This window comes from Hyla sarda, chromosome 6, assembly GCF_029499605.1.
Source record: "Hyla sarda isolate aHylSar1 chromosome 6, aHylSar1.hap1, whole genome shotgun sequence".
NCBI classification, from domain to species: Eukaryota; Metazoa; Chordata; class Amphibia; order Anura; family Hylidae; genus Hyla; species Hyla sarda.
Genome location: NC_079194.1, coordinates 272,773,784 through 272,792,977, shown reverse-complemented (window position 1 = coordinate 272,792,977; position 19,194 = coordinate 272,773,784). Strand labels below are relative to the sequence as shown.

At 45.0% G+C, this 19,194-nt stretch overlaps 1 protein-coding gene across 1 annotated transcript in view; it reads left to right on the top strand.

The window, feature by feature from the left end:
* Positions 1-2,973: 2,973 nt before the first annotated feature.
* Positions 2,974-19,194, top strand: part of ZDHHC24 (zinc finger DHHC-type containing 24) — a 38,149-nt gene continuing 21,928 nt past the window's right edge. Inside the window, exon 1 of the mRNA XM_056527330.1 lies at positions 2,974-3,196. The gene's annotated coding sequence lies outside the window, so the exon portion shown is untranslated. The remainder of the gene's footprint in view (positions 3,197-19,194) is intronic.

Here is a 19,194-nt window from a genome sequence, read left to right as displayed (position 1 = left end):
AGAATATAATGGAAGTAAATAAAATAATTAATTATAAATAATTAACTATAAATAAATAAATAAATATATACAAATATGAATAAAGAAGAGCACTATATAGTGAGGGAGAAGGAAAGGTAGCTCCCCCAGGTTATAAAAGCGCCAGATATACCTGAAAAAATATATATATAGAAATGGAATCACTTATCTGTAATCTGCTATGAGCAGAAAGAAAGAGGAAGATCTGTTATGAGGCAGTCCTTATATAGGGCCTACAGGGTTGGGAGTGGTCACTGTGGCCCTAGGACTGCTGGGAGTTGTAGTTCAAGTTTCTGTTCATTTTTCTTTACATTGAATAGTGAATTTTTTCTGCTATGGGCATTAATAAAGAAAGATTAATGCATAAGATATGAGCCTCCTGTCTGATATATAACTCTGTACTATATACTTATACACACACATAGTTCTGCTGCAGCATCTTATCTATATAACTATGTACTATATACTTATATACACACATAGTTCTGCTGCAGCATCTTATCTATATAACTATGTACTATATACTTATATACACACATAGTTCTGCTGCAGCATCTTATCTATATAACTATGTACTATATACTTATATACACACATAGTTCTGCTGCAGCATCTTATCTATATAACTATGTACTATATACTTATATACACACATAGGGGGAGATTTATCAAAACCTGTGCAGAGGAAAACTTGCCCAGTTGCCCATGGCAACCAATCAGCTTGCTGCTTTCATTTTTATGAAGGCCTGTGAAAAATGAAAGAAGCGATCTGATTGGTTGCTATGGGCAACTGGGCAAGTTTCCCTCTGCACAGGTTTTGATAAATCTCCCCCATAGTTCTGCTGCAGCATCTTATCTATATAACTATGTACTATATACTTATATACACACAGCTCTACTGCAGCATCTTATCTATATAACTCTGTACTATATACTTATACACACACAGTTCTGCTGCAGCATACTATCTATATAACTATGTACTATATACTTATACACACACATAGTTCTGCTGCAGCATCTTATCTATATAACTATGTACTATATACTTATACACACATAGTTCTGCTGCAGCATCTTATCTATATAACTCTGTACTATATACTTATACACACACAGTTCTGCTGCAGCATACTATCTATATAACTATGTACTATATACTTATACACACACATAGTTCTGCTGCAGCATCTTATCTATATAACTCTGTACTATATACTTATACACACACATAGTTCTGCTGCAGCATCTTATCTACATAACTCTGTACTATATACTTATACACACACATAGTTCTGCTGCAGCATCTTATCTATATAACTCTGTACTATATACTTATACACACACATAGTTCTGCTGCAGCATACTATCTATATAACTATGTACTATATACTTATACACACACATAGTTCTGCTGCAGCATCTTATCTATATAACTCTGTACTATATACTTATACACACACATAGTTCTGCTGCAGCATCTTATCTATATAACTATGTACTATATACTTATACACACACACATAGTTCTGCTGCAGCATCTTATCTATATAACTATGTACTATATACTTATATACACACATAGTTCTGCTGCAGCATCTTATCTATATAACTATGTACTATATACTTATATACACACACATAGTTCTGCTGCAGCATCTTATCTATATAACTCTGTACTATATACTTATACACACACATAGTTCTGCTGCAGCATCTTATCTATATAACTATGTACTATATACTTATACACACACATAGTTCTGCTGCAGCATCTTATCTATATAACTATGTACTATATACTTATACACACACATAGTTCTGCTGCAGCATCTTATCTATATAACTCTGTACTATATACTTATACACACACATAGTTCTGCTGCAGCATCTTATCTATATAACTATGTACTATATACTTATACACACACAGTTCTGCTGCAGCATACTATCTATATAACTATGTACTATATACTTATACACACACATAGTTCTGCTGCAGCATCTTATCTATATAACTATGTACTATATACTTATACACACACAGTTCTGCTGCAGCATACTATCTATATAACTATGTACTATATACTTATACACACACATAGTTCTGCTGCAGCATCTTATCTATATAACTATGTACTATATACTTATACACACACAGTTCTGCTGCAGCATACTATCTATATAACTATGTACTATATACTTATATACACACAGCTATCTATATAACTCTGTATATATACACACACATAGTTCTGCTGCAGCATCTTATCTATATAACTATGTACTATATACTTATACACACACAGTTCTGCTGCAGCATACTATCTATATAACTATGTACTATATACTTATACACACACATATTTCTGCTGCAGCATACTATCTATATAACTATGTACTATATACTTATACACACACATAGTTCTGCTGCAGCATCTTATCTATATAACTATGTACTATATACTTATACACACACAGTTCTGCTGCAGCATCTTATCTATATAACTATGTACTATATACTTATACACACACAGTTCTGCTGCAGCATACTATCTATATAACTATGTACTATATACTTATACACACACATCGTTCTGCTGCAGCATCTTATCTATATAACTATGTACTATATACTTATATACACACAGTTCTGCTGCAGCATACTATCTATATAACTATGTACTATATACTTATATACACACAGCTATCTATATAACTCTGTATATATATATATATACACACACATAGTTCTGCTGCAGCATACTATCTATATAACTATGTACTATATACTTATATACACATAGTTCTACTGCAGCATCTTATCTATATAACTCTGTACTATATACTTATATACACACACAGTTCTGCTGCAGCATCTTATCTATATAACTCTGTACTATATACTTATATACACACAGCTATCTATATAACTCTGTATATATACACACACAGTTCTGCTGCAGCATACTATCTATAGTACTATGCAATTACACACACACAGCGCTGCAATGTAACAGAACCAAAACATACTGCAGGCTCCTCCCACTGATCACATGGAGGTGACGTCATGAAAGGTCCTTCAGTTGCTCTGGCTCCTTCCTGTCATCCATGAATGAAGTCAAGTGACTGTGTGTTAGGAGAAGACGCTCCGGTGTGCGGTGTGTGGAGTCTTCAGGTAATAGGACTCTTATCAGCATTTGTTCTCCTCCATGTACAGTTATGGGGATGTAGGTTCCGGTATTGTGTCTATATGACTTGTGTGTATATAAATATATATGTCTGTAGCAGCTTCTTATTACACTGTTAATAGTTAATATCTTGTGACTGCAGCAAAGAAGAATCAGGTGATGCTCTGGGTGAATGCTCCACTGTTAATTTGCATTGGTCACTTCTCCTGGTCGGTGTGAGCATCATTCAACTAATGAGTGGATAACTTTTAGGAACAGATCACATAGTGCCACAGTGCCCCCCCCCGTAACTATAGTGCCACAGTGCCCCCCCGTAACTATAGTGCCACAGTGCCCCCCGTAACTATAGTGCCACAGTGCCCCCCGTAACTATAGTGCCACAGTGCCCCCCGTAGCTATAGTGCCACAGTGCCCCCCGTAGCTATAGTGCCACAGTGCCCCCCGTAGCTATAGTGCCACAGTGCCCCCCGCTAGCTATAGTGCCACAGTGCCCCCCGTAGCTATAGTGCCACAGTGCCCCCCGTAGCTATAGTGCCACAGTGCCCCCCGTAGCTATAGTGCCACAGTGCCCCCCGTAGCTATAGTGCCACAGTGCCCCCCGTAGCTATAGTGCCACAGTGCCCCCCGTAGCTATAGTGCCACAGTGCCCCCCGTAGCTATAGTGCCACAGTGCCCCCCGTAGCTGTAGTGCCACAGTGCCCCCCGTAGCTGTAGTGCCACAGTGCCCCCCGTAGCTGTAGTGCCACAGTGCCCCCCGTAGCTGTAGTGCCACAGTGCCCCCCGTAGCTGTAGTGCCACAGTGCCCCCCGTAGCTGTAGTGCCACAGTGCCCCCCGTAGCTGTAGTGCCACAGTGCCCCCCGTAGCTGTAGTGCCACAGTGCCCCCCGTAGCTGTAGTGCCACAGTGCCCCCCGTAGCTGTAGTGCCACAGTGCCCCCCCGTAGCTGTAGTGCCACAGTGCCCCCCCGTAGCTGTAGTGCCACAGTGCCCCCCCGTAGCTGTAGTGCCACAGTGCCCCCCCGTAGCTGTAGTGCCACAGTGCCCCCCCGTAGCTGTAGTGCCACAGTGCCCCCCCCGTAGCTGTAGTGCCACAGTGCCCCCCCGTAGCTGTAGTGCCACAGTGCCCCCCCGTAGCTGTAGTGCCACAGTGCCCCCCCGTAGCTGTAGTGCCACAGTGCCCCCCCGTAGCTGTAGTGCCACAGTGCCCCCCCGTAGCTGTAGTGCCACAGTGCCCCCCCGTAGCTGTAGTGCCACAGTGCCCCCCCGTAGCTGTAGTGCCACAGTGCCCCCCCGTAGCTGTAGTGCCACAGTGCCCCCCCGTAGCTGTAGTGCCACAGTGCCCCCCCGTAGCTGTAGTGCCACAGTGCCCCCCCCGTAGCTGTAGTGCCACAGTGCCCCCCCCGTAGCTGTAGTGCCACAGTGCCCCCCCGTAGCTGTAGTGCCACAGTGCCCCCCCGTAGCTGTAGTGCCACAGTGCCCCCCCGTAGCTGTAGTGCCACAGTGCCCCCCCGTAGCTGTAGTGCCACAGTGCCCCCCCGTAGCTGTAGTGCCACAGTGCCCCCCCGTAGCTGTAGTGCCACAGTGCCCCCCCGTAGCTGTAGTGCCACAGTGCCCCCCCGTAGCTGTAGTGCCACAGTGCCCCCCCGTAGCTGTAGTGCCACAGTGCCCCCCCGTAGCTGTAGTGCCACAGTGCCCCCCCGTAGCTGTAGTGCCACAGTGCCCCCCCGTAGCTGTAGTGCCACAGTGCCCCCCCGTAGCTGTAGTGCCACAGTGCCCCCCCGTAGCTGTAGTGCCACAGTGCCCCCCCGTAGCTGTAGTGCCACAGTGCCCCCCCGTAGCTGTAGTGCCACAGTGCCCCCCCGTAGCTGTAGTGCCACAGTGCCCCCCCGTAGCTGTAGTGCCACAGTGCCCCCCCGTAGCTGTAGTGCCACAGTGCCCCCCCGTAGCTGTAGTGCCACAGTGCCCCCCCGTAGCTGTAGTGCCACAGTGCCCCCCCGTAGCTGTAGTGCCACAGTGCCCCCCCGCCGTAGCTGTAGTGCCACAGTGCCCCCCCGTAGCTGTAGTGCCACAGTGCCCCCCCGTAGCTGTAGTGCCACAGTGCCCCCCCGTAGCTGTAGGGCCACAGTGCCCCCCCCGTAACTGTAGGGCCACAGTGCCCCCCCCCGTAACTGTAGGGCCACAGTGCCCCCCCCCCGTAACTGTAGGGCCACAGTGCCCCCCCCCGTAACTGTAGGGCCACAGTGCCCCCCCCCGTAACTGTAGGGCCACAGTGCCCCCCCCCCGTAACTGTAGGGCCACAGTGCCCCCCCCCCGTAACTGTAGGGCCACAGTGCCCCCCCCCGTAACTGTAGGGCCACAGTGCCCCCCCCCCCGTAACTGTAGGGCCACAGTGCCCCCCCCCCCCGTAACTGTAGGGCCACAGTGCCCCCCCCCCCCGTAACTGTAGGGCCACAGTGCCCCCCCCCCCCCGTAACTGTAGGGCCACAGTGCCCCCCCCCCCCCGTAACTATAGGGCCACAGTGCCCCCCCCCGTAACTATAGGGCCACAGTGCCCCCCCCCCGTAACTATAGGGCCACAGTGCCCCCCCCCCGTAACTATAGGGCCACAGTGCCCCCCCCCCCGTAACTATAGGGCCACAGTGCCCCCCCCCCCGTAACTATAGGGCCACAGTGCCCCCCCCCCCCCCCCCCCGTAACTATAGGGCCACAGTGCCCCCCCCCCCCGTAACTATAGGGCCACAGTGCCCCCCCCCCCCGTAACTATAGGGCCACAGTGTCCCCCCCTCCCCCCGTTACTATAGGGCCACAGTGCCCCCCCCCCAAAACTATAGGTCCTCAGTCCCCCCTCCATAAGTATAGGGCCACAGTTCCCCCCCCCATAACTATAGGGCCACTTTACCCCCCCCCATAACTATAGGGCCACAGTGCCCCCCATAAGCATCGCCACCATATGTATACATACATTCTAATTGTCACTACACCATGTGGCTATTACGTATTGGCATAGCTTTAAAGGGGCACTCTGGTAATTCAGATGTTACCCACAGGAGTCCGGTGCCTCTGGCACTCTTAGACAGTTCACTTATATATATATATTATACTAGCTGAGTACCCGGCGTTGCCCGGTTTTCCCTTTCTAATCCTTGTTATGGAGGAAAATCAACAGAGGAGGAAGCTTTTGACTTCATGTCCTGACCTGTAATATGTGACCAGGTATTGAAATATCTCCAGCCGTACGGAAGTTATGTGGGAACATACATTTCCCATTGATTTGCATGGGAGTTTAAACAAAAACCCCGACCCTCACAAATGGGGGTAGTTAAGGGTTAAATTAACTATCCTATATTTTAAGTGGACATATAAGTAACATGTGACCAAGTATTATCGAAATATCTCCAGCCGTTTGGAAGTTATACAGTAACATATATTTCCCATTGACTTGCATGGGACTTTAGACAAAAACCCCAACCCTGGCAAATGGGGGTGAGTAAGGGTTAAATCACCTATCCTATGTTTGTTGTTGACATATAAGTAACATGTGTGCCAAGTTTCATGTTAATATCTTTAGCCGTTTAGACGTGATGCTGGAACATACACACCCCCCCTCACCCTCATTTACTATTGCAAACCCGACATGTTTTGTTGGGTTGTGCGCCAGATTCTGTTGCATTGCACCAGAAATTATTTGCCCCAGAGTTTGCGCCAGAATTGAAAAAACCCGACTAACTCTCCATTTTGCTAAGAAAAACCCGAAAAAGGGGTGTGACTGCCAGAAAAATTTGGCGTGGTCTCTTAAAAGGGGCGTGTCCCTGACATTTTTACAAAAACCCAACATATTTACTAAGGTTTTCACTAGAGATGAGCGAACTTACAGTAAATTCGATTCGTCACGAACTTCTCGGCTCGGCACTTAATGACTTTTCCTGCATAAATTAGTTCAGCTTTCCGGTGCTCCGGTGGGCTGGAAAAGGTGGATACAGTCCTAGAAAAGAGTCTCCTAGGACTGTATCCACCTTTTCCAGCCCACCGGAGCACCTGAAAGCTGAACTCATTTATGCAGGAAAAGTAATCAACTGCCGAGCCGAGAAGTTCGTGACGAATCAAATTTACTGTAAGTTCGCTCATCTCTAGTTTTCACATAAAATGTGGTGGATTTGAGATGAGGAAAACCAGACAGATCAGAACATGTGTAAAAAAAGCAAAGTGTAGGGAAAGTGGAAAATGTAGGGAAACCTTAGGCAATACCATGGAAAATAAATTGTAGAAAAACCCACAAAGAAACCTACACAACACTCTTAGTAAATAAGGGCCAATGATAGATATATATAATCAGGGATGTGGAAATCCTATAGCCCTACGCCCAGGACAAGTAGTTTTGGGCACCGGGCAGGTGAATTGTTTATAGATTTAGCCCTGTATCGGGCAGGGACAGACAGACTTCCCCCTCATTTTTCTTAAATGTCGGTGTGAGGCGCAGGAGCGGATGGAAGTCTACACCTCACACCGGCCTCAGAGTGTATGGAGGGGGCGGCGGCCTCCAGCTGACTGCAGAGCCCCCTTATCTCCCCTCCCGGAGAACGCAGCTCAGAAGATACAGCAGGGTGAGAGAAAGGACGTAGACAGCTCCGTGCACAGCTCCATCCCCGCACACAGCTCTATCCCTCCCCCTCCCCCTGATCTGTCTAGACAGGACCTAATCCACCACGGGGAGGTTGCTTGTTTGCACGGGGAAAACACAGAGCGGAGGGAGGGGGGAGAGGAGAGGACGGAAATCTCACCTCACACCGGCCGGGACTACAGCTCTGATGTCCACTCATGGCGGCTCAGGTGAGGAGACAGAGAATACAGGCGGCGGCAGGAAGGGTGGTTGTCTATGTATGGTGTGAGTGTATGTGTGATGTGTGTATATGTATGATGTATATGTATGGTGTATATGTATGGTGTGAGTGTATGTGTGATGTGTATGTAATGTATGATGGGGGGGGGGGGGGGCAGCAGCAGCAGGTGTATGTATGATGTGTGCATATGTATGGTGTATATCAGTGTTTCCCAACCAGGGTGCCTCCAGCTGTTGCAAAACTACAACTCCCAGCATGCCCTGGGCATGCTGGGAGTTGTAGTTTTGCAACAGCTGGAGGCACCCTGGTTGGGAAACACTGGTGGATATGTATGGTGTGAGTGTATGTGTGTATGATGTCTATGTGTGATGTGTATGTAATGTATGATGTGTGTATGATGTCTAAGTGTGATGTGTGTGTGTGTGTGTAATGTATGATGTGTGTATGATGTCTATGTGTGATGTGTATGTAATGTATGATGTGTGTATAATGTCTAAGTGTGAGTATGTATGTGATGTATGATGTGGGTTGGCAGCGGCAGGTGTATGTATGATGTGTGCATATGTATGGTGTATATGTATGGTGTGAGTGTATGTAATGTATGATGTGGGGGGGGCAGTGGCGGGGGTGTGTATGTATGATATGGGGGCAGTGGCTGGTGCATGTATGATATGTGTATGCATGAATGTTTTGTATAGGAGCAGACGGGCATTAGGGCAGTTGTACCATCTAATTTTATTTATTTTTAGTGGCACCCGCAGTAAATTGCACCCCCAGAATCCCGCCCCCTTCATACTCACCCGCCAACCAAGAGCCCCACGGATGCAGACAAACACGCCCGAACCAAAACTACAACTCCCAGCATGTTGGACTATAACCTAAACTGTAGAACTATAAAGTGTAACATGCTGGGAGTTGTAGTTTTGGTTCGGGTCAGCTGCAGAGCTATAGGCTGCATCAGGGCATGCTGGGTGTTGTAGTTACTAACTGTAATTCCCAGTATTTCTTGACACATCCTATGGCTCTGCAGCTGACACAAACCAAAACTACAACTCCCAGCATGTTACACAATAACCTTACCTGTACTACTATACAGTGCAACATGCTGCAACACCCACACAACCATAGGCTGTATCAGGGCATGCTGGGAGTTGTAGTTATCTAGTAACTAAATGCAACTTCCATCATTTTCTGACACAAAATGCACCATATAAACTGGAGAAGCAGAACACCCCCCCCCCCCTCCCCCCAGTAACACATAAGTCCCTATTGAGACTGAAAAAAAGTGATAAAAATATTTTAAAAAGTGCGTATACATGTGAATAAGCCCCTTTCCTAATAAAAGTTTCCAATTTTCTTTAAATAAAAATAATGTACAAAAATAAACATAAGTGGTATCGCTGCATGTGGAAATGTCCAGACTATTAATATATAATGTTAATTAAACCGTACGTGAACGGTGTAAATGTAAAGAATAGTCCAGAATTGTTCAATTTTGGTCGCTTCATATGAGATTTTTTATAAGGTGATCAAAAAGTTACATCTAGACTTTTCTGGGCTTGTCTCAGGTGTAAGAGGAGCTACAGCTCTCCGGCCGCTAATACCCTGGCATGCTGCGATCACCTATTAACCCATTAGATCACCGCTGTCAGCAGTGTCTAAAGGAATCTTATATCTATCCCTGGTGGTCTAGTGGGGGGGGATCAGACTATTTTGGTTGAAATTATTTCATCTACCAGGACAAGTGGATTTTCTTGAGGGACAAGTAGATTGTGTTCCGCTTTAGTCCCTTGGACAAGTAGTTTTTTTTTAAATTTCCACACCCCTATTTATAAATATAAATATAAATATAAATATATAGAGAGAGAGAGACACAGAGACAGAAGACAGAGACATCTTATCCCCTATACTAAGGATAGGGGATAAAATGTCTGATCGCGGGGGGCTCGCCAATTCACTCCGTGCTGGATGACTGGCGACGCGGGGCGGAGGTTCATGATGTAACGGTCATGCCCCCACTAGTGAATACATGGCCACGCCTCCTCAATGAAAGTCTGGGAGGGGGCATGACGGCCTTCATGCCCCCTTCCATAGACTTACATTGAGGGGGCGTGACAGTGAAGTCACAAGCCTCCGACGCTGCACCTGATGGTCTAAACGAATGCCGGGTGCAGCAGGAGGGATCAAGGGGGTCCCCAGCGGCAGGACCCCCCCCCAACAGACATCTTATCCCCTATCCTTTTAGATAGGGGATAAGATGTCTAGGGTTGCGAAGTACCCTTTTAAGGCTTGGTTGACACTACAGAATTTCTGTTTTAAAATTCTGCTTAGAGTCCCATTGCTGGCGGTTGGATTCTTCTGCACAGCGCACACTACAGAATTTAAGCAGCGGACATTCCGACATTGAAATTCTGTCGTGAAAAGAATGGACTTAGGTCTATTGGGACGGCAATGGCCACGCGGTTGAATTTGGAAGCTCCGGACGGAAATGTTACAGAGCCTCGGAAGTGTGAACCCGGCCTAAAGGGGTACTCCAGAGGGAAAAAAAATTTCAAATGAGAAAAAAGAAAAGGTAGCTCTACCAAAATGAAAGGTGTAGGAATTATATGGTGCCAAGTAAGTACTGGTATAGCAAAAGTTGTGTATCCTATACAACCTGCAAACTATAGAAAGAATAAAATAAGCATTATCCTCTAGTCTGTTCTAATATGGGATTATGTATGTATAGCATATATTGACGAGTATATTGATATAAATGGTGTAATATGGTATTGTCAAGGATGGATCGTGTGGGGGCTTTTCAAATGTGATTGACCGGGCTACTATACACTTTGCCAAGTGTCGACACAAAAAGACATACACCACACAGAATATGTTGGTATACTCTCTTTCTTGGCTGGAAGCTCCGGTGCTCCCAAAAGAGTACTGCTTTATTCAGGAAGAAACGGTTGGTTTTAACATTGTACAAAGTAGGCGGGTAAATTATGACATCACAATTAGCATATTACATTCTGATTGGTTGTTCAACTATTGCGTTCGTAAAATTCTTGCATATCTAGTGTCCATTAATTTCTTGGAAAAAGTTCTCTGCTCATCCGATGTTGTGTCTTTCCTAATCCAGAATGGTGCCATCTCAAGGCCTCTGTTCAGAGTCACGAGCAGATAAGTCTGAGTATAGGGTTGAAGGGTAAACTATGCGTCATTCTATATGGTGATTAGTCATTTGTCTTGAAATGTCTTCATCTTTCCACGAAGTCCAATGTTTAGATGTTCTGTATTCAGTGTCTACATCCCAAGGTTCTAGTCTTAGTGAAGAGGGCAAAGCGATAAGATGAAATGTTTTGTATTTAGCATTTTGGGCTGTCTGGCGTTGATCCAAGGTTTATGAAATGTTTTGTATTAAGGAAAACAAAAATTCTTCTACAATATTGCATTAGCATACAGCATTTAGCATATGAGTATAGATATAGCGATCAATATATCAGAATATTATAGACCCAACAATTCCCCCCTAAGAACTTTTGTTTTCCTCCATCTTTCCTTATGGTGCGTTCTGCCTAATAGTCCCAGGCGAAAAAAAAAAAAACGGGTATGGGATGCTTCACTGAATTGAGACGAGTGGCCCCTAGCGAACCGCCCCCCTTTGTAGTCAGACTAGTCCTGTACCTGGGACTTCTATGTTTACCCTACTCTGCTGGGTATACACTTGCACCATTGGCATACAGGATGGTTATTCTCATGGGGGAAATTCTCTCGGTCATTTTTGGGTCTGATGTATCAATTAGGTTCAGATAAGCTTTAATTGTAGGTTCAATATCCACAGTTGTTCCCCCAGTAGTCATCAGTCACATATGTGTATACTGAATTGTCATCCCTATACATAAGACATTGTTTTGGCACCTCGGGACAATTCACTATGTCACAGTAGTCAAATTTAAAAGTAGTCACTTGGGTACTGGAGAGTTATCAAAATGTGGGATACAACTCTTGGGTCATTGTCAAGTCAGTCCAGTAGTGTGGTGGAGTCGGATTGGGTTGCTGTGTTTGCACTCCACTTATACTGGAAAATATATGTATCAGGAGCATGGTGTAGGAACCCTCTTGCAGTGCACGGCGTATCCATGTTGATTCTCCTTCCAGTTTCACGGAAGTCAGAGTTGTCAGTAGAACCTGAAAAGGACCTTCAAATCTAGGCTCCAGCGGCCCCCTCACGTATTTTTCCACGAGGACAAATTCTCTGGCCTGCAGATTGTGACTTCCTGGTTCAGTGTCTGGAATGGAAGAATAAAACTACAACATGCGTTACTTTCAGCTCATTGCACCTGGTAATAACAAATTTCACTAAACTATCATCTCCTGCACTAAGCTGCTGAGGGTAATTCATGTTGTTTCATTTTAATCATTTGGTATTTTAGGGTTTCCTTTAAACATGGCTGACAGGTTCAAAATGGAGACTCATGCCTCCCCGCTTCATTCTGATCCAATCAAAAATACGCAACATATTTAAACACCCCCCCCTTCATTTCTGTGAGTCACCAGGAAACTGACTCACCCGAAATGAAGAAGAGGTAAAATGCTCTCCACGATCACATTCTGGAGAACTTACCTTTGATTTAAAATAAATGGACCACAAATTGTGTGTACTTTGACGACACATAACCAATGTGCAAACATAATTATGCAATTTTTACTTCCAGTGTATTAACGTGTCAATACTGGTTGTAAACCATAATTGAATATGTACAAATGGCAGCCACAATTATTTAGATGACCACAGTAGCAAAAAATGTCTCGCTTATTAATTTAATAAATTCAGCTGCTAGTCCGGAACCTCTAGTCCGGCACTCAGATGTAATGTCTTAAGCTTCTAATTTTTACTTTAGTTACAGTTCAGTTATTATTACTTAGAATTACATTTTGACCTTGGATTGGTACAAACTGCTTATGAGATTTTGATAATAAACTTTCACAGTGAGCAGAAAAGGAAAAGCCTGGAGATGTGTGACAAGCAAGTTCTCCTTTTTTTTTTTTTTTTTTTTTTTTTACAGCTCCTTCATCAGAAATTATTTAGGGAAAATACAGTGATCCCTCAACTTACAATGGCCTCAACATACAATAGTTTCAACATACATTGGTCTTTTCTGGACCATTGTAAGTTGAAACCAGACTCAACACACAATGTTATGGACAGTCCAGATCTGTGATACCTGTCAATGAACTGACCAATCAGAAAGGGCATTCACTGGTAAAACTCCTGTATTACTGAAGCGTATGCACTGACTGGTGTCTGGTAGCACCCCCTACAGTACAGGGAGGTATTACATGTTCTGTACTCTTTACCTATTCCACAGATAGCTGCTCCTTTGGACACCAGGTGAGGGCGGCTCAATGTTACTTTTTTAGGACATTGCATGCACTGTACAGGCCCCCAAAGAAGCTCCTGTCCTCTTCATAGACCAGTGCTTCCCGAGCAGGGAGCCTCCAGCTGTTGCAAAACTACAACTCCCAGCATGCCCGGACAGCCTTTGGCTGTCCGGGCATGCTGGGAATTGTAGTTTTGCAACAGCTGGAGGCTCCCTGCTTGGGAAACACTGACATAGACAGTGATTTACAGCTCCCAGCAGCTCTTTCTTTCTTTTATATGGAAGGATTTGCTTTATCTATATTAGATATCTACTTATTTTTCTTTAATTCTCACTTGAGAATTTTGGGCCTTTAGAACCATTTACCAGGTTTCCATAGAGTTATGGTCTCAACATACAATGGTTGTCCCAGAACCAATTAATATTGTAACTTGAGGGACCACTGTAGATATATATTACAATGAACCTCTATTTTCCTCACACACTTATTTCCATTGTCCACGGCACAGTTTAGTACAGTCAGACAAAGAATATACCGTATTTTTCGCCCTGTAGGACACATCGGCGTATAAGACGCACCCTATTTTTAGGTGCAAAATCTAAAAAAATTAAAGATACCCAATAGTGGTCTTCAACCTGCGGACCTCCAGATGTTGCAAAACTACAACTCTCAGCATGCCTGGACAGCCGTTGGCTGTCCGGGCATGCTGGGAGTTGTAGTTTTGCAACATCTGGAGGTCCGCAGATTGAAGACCACTGCATAGGAGGTAATACTCACATGTCCCCGCCGCTCCGGACCCGTCACCGCTGCCCTGGATGTCGCTCCATCGCTGTAGCTGTGTCCGCGTCGCTCCGGAACGTCTCTGCTGTCGTCCGGGTATCCTCGCTCTCTGTCGCCGCCATCACGTCGTTACGCACGCCGACGCACGTACGCGACGACGTGATGACGAGGAAGGAGAGCGCCGGCCATACAGGGGATCCCTGAACGGAGAAGACACCGAGGAGGCAGGTAAGGTCCCTCCCGGTGTCCTGTAAGCACTAACCCGGCTATTCAGTCGGGCTGTTCAGGACCGCCGCGGTGAAATCGCGGCGGTCCCGAACAGCCTGACTGAACAGCCGGGTTAGTGTCACTTTCCCTTCAGACGCGGCGGTCAGCTTTGATCGCCGCGTCTGAAGGGTTAATACAGGGCATCACCGCGATCGGTGATGTCCTGTATTAGCCGCGGGTCCCGGCCGTTGATGGCCGCAGGGACCGCCGCGATAGGGGTGTATTCGCCGTATAAGACGCACCGACTTTTTCCCCCCAGTTTTGGGTAAGAAAAAGTGCGTCTTATACGGCGAAAAATACGGTACTTACAGTGGTCCACCTTAGACAGTCAGCGGAAGTCTACTCATATATTCTCTGAGACAGGCAAGATGTTCTGGAGTGTGTTAGTAGGGTACCTTTTTATTTTTACCTAAGTTATAACAGATGCAAATAAATGAAGTCGGTATAAACTCTCTTTTTGCCTTGTTGAATCCTGAGGCCACCCAATATACGGACATTACTACACACCTTCCTTCTGTTTAGCGTATGAGGCCACGTATGTTAACACGGGGTACAAGACTGCTGGCATACACCGTTTCTTACCAACTTTCAGATACCGTCTTTGTCCTGTACCACCTCTCTTCTTCCTCTTCTTCTTCCATGGGTCTCTCTCGGTTCCTGCAAGAGACCTAACTAGAAAAATCCACACTCCCCATCCACCTGTACACTTTGTACCATAGTTGTGGGGAGATGGCAGCCTCCATTACCATTCAGTCCCCTTGGCTTTTGGGGCTTGCTTCGTGTTGATTTATCTTTACAATAGCCACTTCTTCAGGCCGCTCTTGGATTTGAACACTTGAATTGCCAACTACAGATTGATTCGACACCCAGGATTAAAAAAAAAACCTTCAAATTTCAATAGGCCCATACTTGTGGGCGGTAATAAAAGTATACCCATACTCATTGTCTCACCTTCAAATATCTTACATATATCAGTGAATATCTTCAACTCTACTTCCTGTACCACCGCTCAGATCGAGTGGTTTATTGTAGTAGAACTTCATCCTGCGTGTGGTCACCATATATCCTGTCTTATGTATTACATCTTTACATTACTTGGAACAAACTTGAATTTATAACTCAGCAATAACCATGGATTCCCTGATTTTTTTTTTTATAGCTCTTGAATGCTTAACCTCATAAATTCAAAACAATTTGAATCATAATCTGAGAGTAGCAAAACTGACAAAAGAGGAAGGAGAAAGAGAAAAAAAATTATATGTATTATTATTATTAGGTTATCTATTCAAAATCGGTATTACCGTATATACTCGAGTATAAGCCGAGTTTTTCAGCACGATTTTTCGTGCTGAAAACACCCCCCTCGGCTTATACTCGAGTGAACTCTCCACCCGCAGTGGTCTTCAACCTGCGGACCTCCAGAGGTTTCAAAACTACAACTCCCAGCAAGCCCGGGCAGCCATCGGCTGTCCGGGCTTGCTGGGAGTTGTAGTTTTGAAACCTCTGGAGGTCCGCAGGTTGAAGACCACTGCGGCCTTCGACATCATCCAGCCCCCTCTCACCCCCTTTAGTTCTGTACAATACTCGCCTCCGCTCGGCACTGGTCCGGTGCTGCAGGACTGTCCGGTGAGGAGGTCGACCGGTGGGATAGTGGTTCCGGGCTGCCATCTTCACCGGGGAGGCCTCTTTTAAGCGCTTCGGGCCCGGCCCCAGAATAGTCACGTTGCCTTGACAACGACGCAGAGGTACGTTCATTGCCAACGTACTTCTGCGTCATTGTCAAGGCAACGCCTCTATTCTGGGCCCGCAGCGCGGAGAAGAGGCGCCCCCAGTGAAGATAACAGCCCGGAACCACTATCCCACCGGACCACCTACTCACCGGACAGCCCTGCAGCATCGGACCAGCGCCGAGCGGAGGTGAGTACTGTACAGAACTAAAGGGGGGTGAGAGGGGGCTGGATGATGTCGAAGGCCGCAGTGGTCTTCAACCTGCGGACCTCCGGAGGTTTCAAAACTACAACTCCCAGCAAGCCCGGACAGCCGATGGCTGCCCGGGCTTGCTGGGAGTTGTAGTTTTGAAACCTCTGGAGGTCCGCAGGTTGAAGACCACTGAGGGCGGATGATGACAAGAGGATGATGAAGGGGGTGGGGATGATGACAAGGGGATGATGAAGGGGGGATGTGTGGGATGATGACGGGATGATGATGAGGGTCTGGATGATGACAGGCGGTGATGATGATGATGAGGATGTTAATGACGGGTCTGGATGATGACAGGGGGGGGGATGATGTATTTCCCACCCTAGGCTTATACTCCAGTCAATAACTTTTCCTGGGATTTTTGGTTGAAATTAGGGGTCTCGGCTTATACTCGGGTATATACGGTATTCAAATAAATACAATATAGAAAGTATATCAGATTGTATATGCAGGTCCTATAAACATATTCAGTTTATATATATATATATATATATATATATATATATATATAATACATTTCCTTCAAGTATGATTCTTGATTTTTCAGAAGAGGGGGCTGTCATCCTCCCTGTAAACCCAACCTTATTCCTCCCAAACCTCTATTTCACCAGTCACCATCCCTTTGAGTCTGACCCTCTGCTTTCCTTAAAACTAGATAATTCGTCAAAAAACCTTTTGAGTGTCCAGCATTGATTTGAGCGCTACTTTACAACAAGAGACATACAGGACACATGTAACATGTAACAATACCGACATATATAACACACATGGCCTACATTTACACCAAAAAAATGCAAAAAGAAAAAATTATGTAGAGCTCTTTTGGGGAAAGAAAGAAAAAAAATTAGCTGATTTTAAACATTTATCAATTGAATAGTGATCACTTTTCCTTTTGTTGCATTTTATTTTCTTGCCCAAACTTCTTCTTTTGTTACTCCTGTAATATAATCAGACAATTAATCGCATTTTCTGATCCATTTCATTTTTTGGCATGGCACCCATCCTTGTAACTGTGAAGACAAGGAAATTAATGACATATCATTAAACGGTTCAATCAATACCACACGGATCTCCTCCACTTCCAACACCAAAATTCATTACAACACAAACAACTTCATAAAGGAAACATTCACTGGTCATTTCCCATACATTCCTGATTCATCAATACACATCACACATAGACAACATACTTTCTATCACAAGAACCCTTTATGAACATCATCACATGACTACATACACCCAACTTTCCCAGAGACGTAACACCTTATCTGCATTCCATTCACTCATCTCCCTCATTGATCCAGGGGACCCCTAAGTTTCCCCCCTAACACCTTTTAGGGAAACCGCATACGGACGAAAAAGCAGCCGACCGGAGGCTGCGGTTCACTCCGGTCGGCTCATAGACATACATTAACTACGGTTCCCTATACGGCTGAGTGTGGGCGCCGCAATTAAGCCCCGCCCACCCCTATTCCCAGCCGTATACAGGAACCGTAATGACAAACCGTAGTGTGAACCCAGCCTAACACCGTTTCATCACTTCAACAACTTTATTGGACTTTCTACATTCTCACGTACACAAACACTTTCGGCTTTGCTCAACCAGCCTGCATCTTCTGCAGCATCATCCTCCTAAACAGCAGCAATCAACTTTCCCATTTCCCTTTGCTTTTTAACTTATAACTATATACAAATATTGTATATGACACAGCTGTATATCCATATCATTAACCATCAGTATATTCCGAACTTTTAACTACCTTAATTTTAACATGCTTTTCCCTTCACAAATCACCTGCTTTTCCACCAACACGTTGAATCTCTATTTCTGACAGCAATCTCTCTAATCCTATCAAGCAATTCACAAAAATCTACTACCACTTGCACACACCTGACAAAAAAAACAAACAAACACCAATTTCTTCAACACAATGCACACAGCCATTTGTCCACTCAAACCACCATATAACAAAACTACCAAGGAACATTCTTAAGGGGACACTAAAGTTATTAATCCTACTCAACAACTTAATTTACAACACAGACACACTTCTCACACAGCCATACATCCTTTCCTTCACACAGTCACGCAAAAAAAAAACAACTCTGTGGATTGGCCAAAAAATTTATACTAAAACACCAAGCAAAAGAGGGTGTCAACGTGACAACCACCGTTTGTATGATGCCACTTATAATCTGCTACTCTTATGCATCACTGATTCGAAATACAAAAGAGACGGGAGCCGCTATCCTTGCTCCAGAGCAGACAAAAGTTCATCAGTGATGCCGTTCTCTTAACCAAGAAAAAGGTACGGTCCAATACTAACTCCTAAAGTTATCAGCTTATCTGATATCCTTAAAAGATATTGGGGACATTTACTAATCTAGTCTATTCTGGGTATGCTTATAGACCAGCGTATGTGGTAGTCTCCTGTCTATTGTGCTCCTAATTTATCAAAGATCTCACAGCCCTTGATAAATTCTGTGCTCAGACTTCAGGGTCTACAGCTTAAACTGCATTTAGACCTGCTCCAACATGGTCTGACATTTCAGCGTATTTTGGGCAGATGCGACTTGTCGCACAAAAGTCGCACTTGATAAATTCAGCACCAATGCATTTTCCAATGTATTTCCGTCTAAAATAGACTTGCATGCATCATGTTCTAAAAATCCTCCACAGCAAAAGTCGCAGAAAAGTCGCACATATTTAGACAGCGACTTTCTGTGCGACAAATTTAGACAGGAAAAACCAGTCTA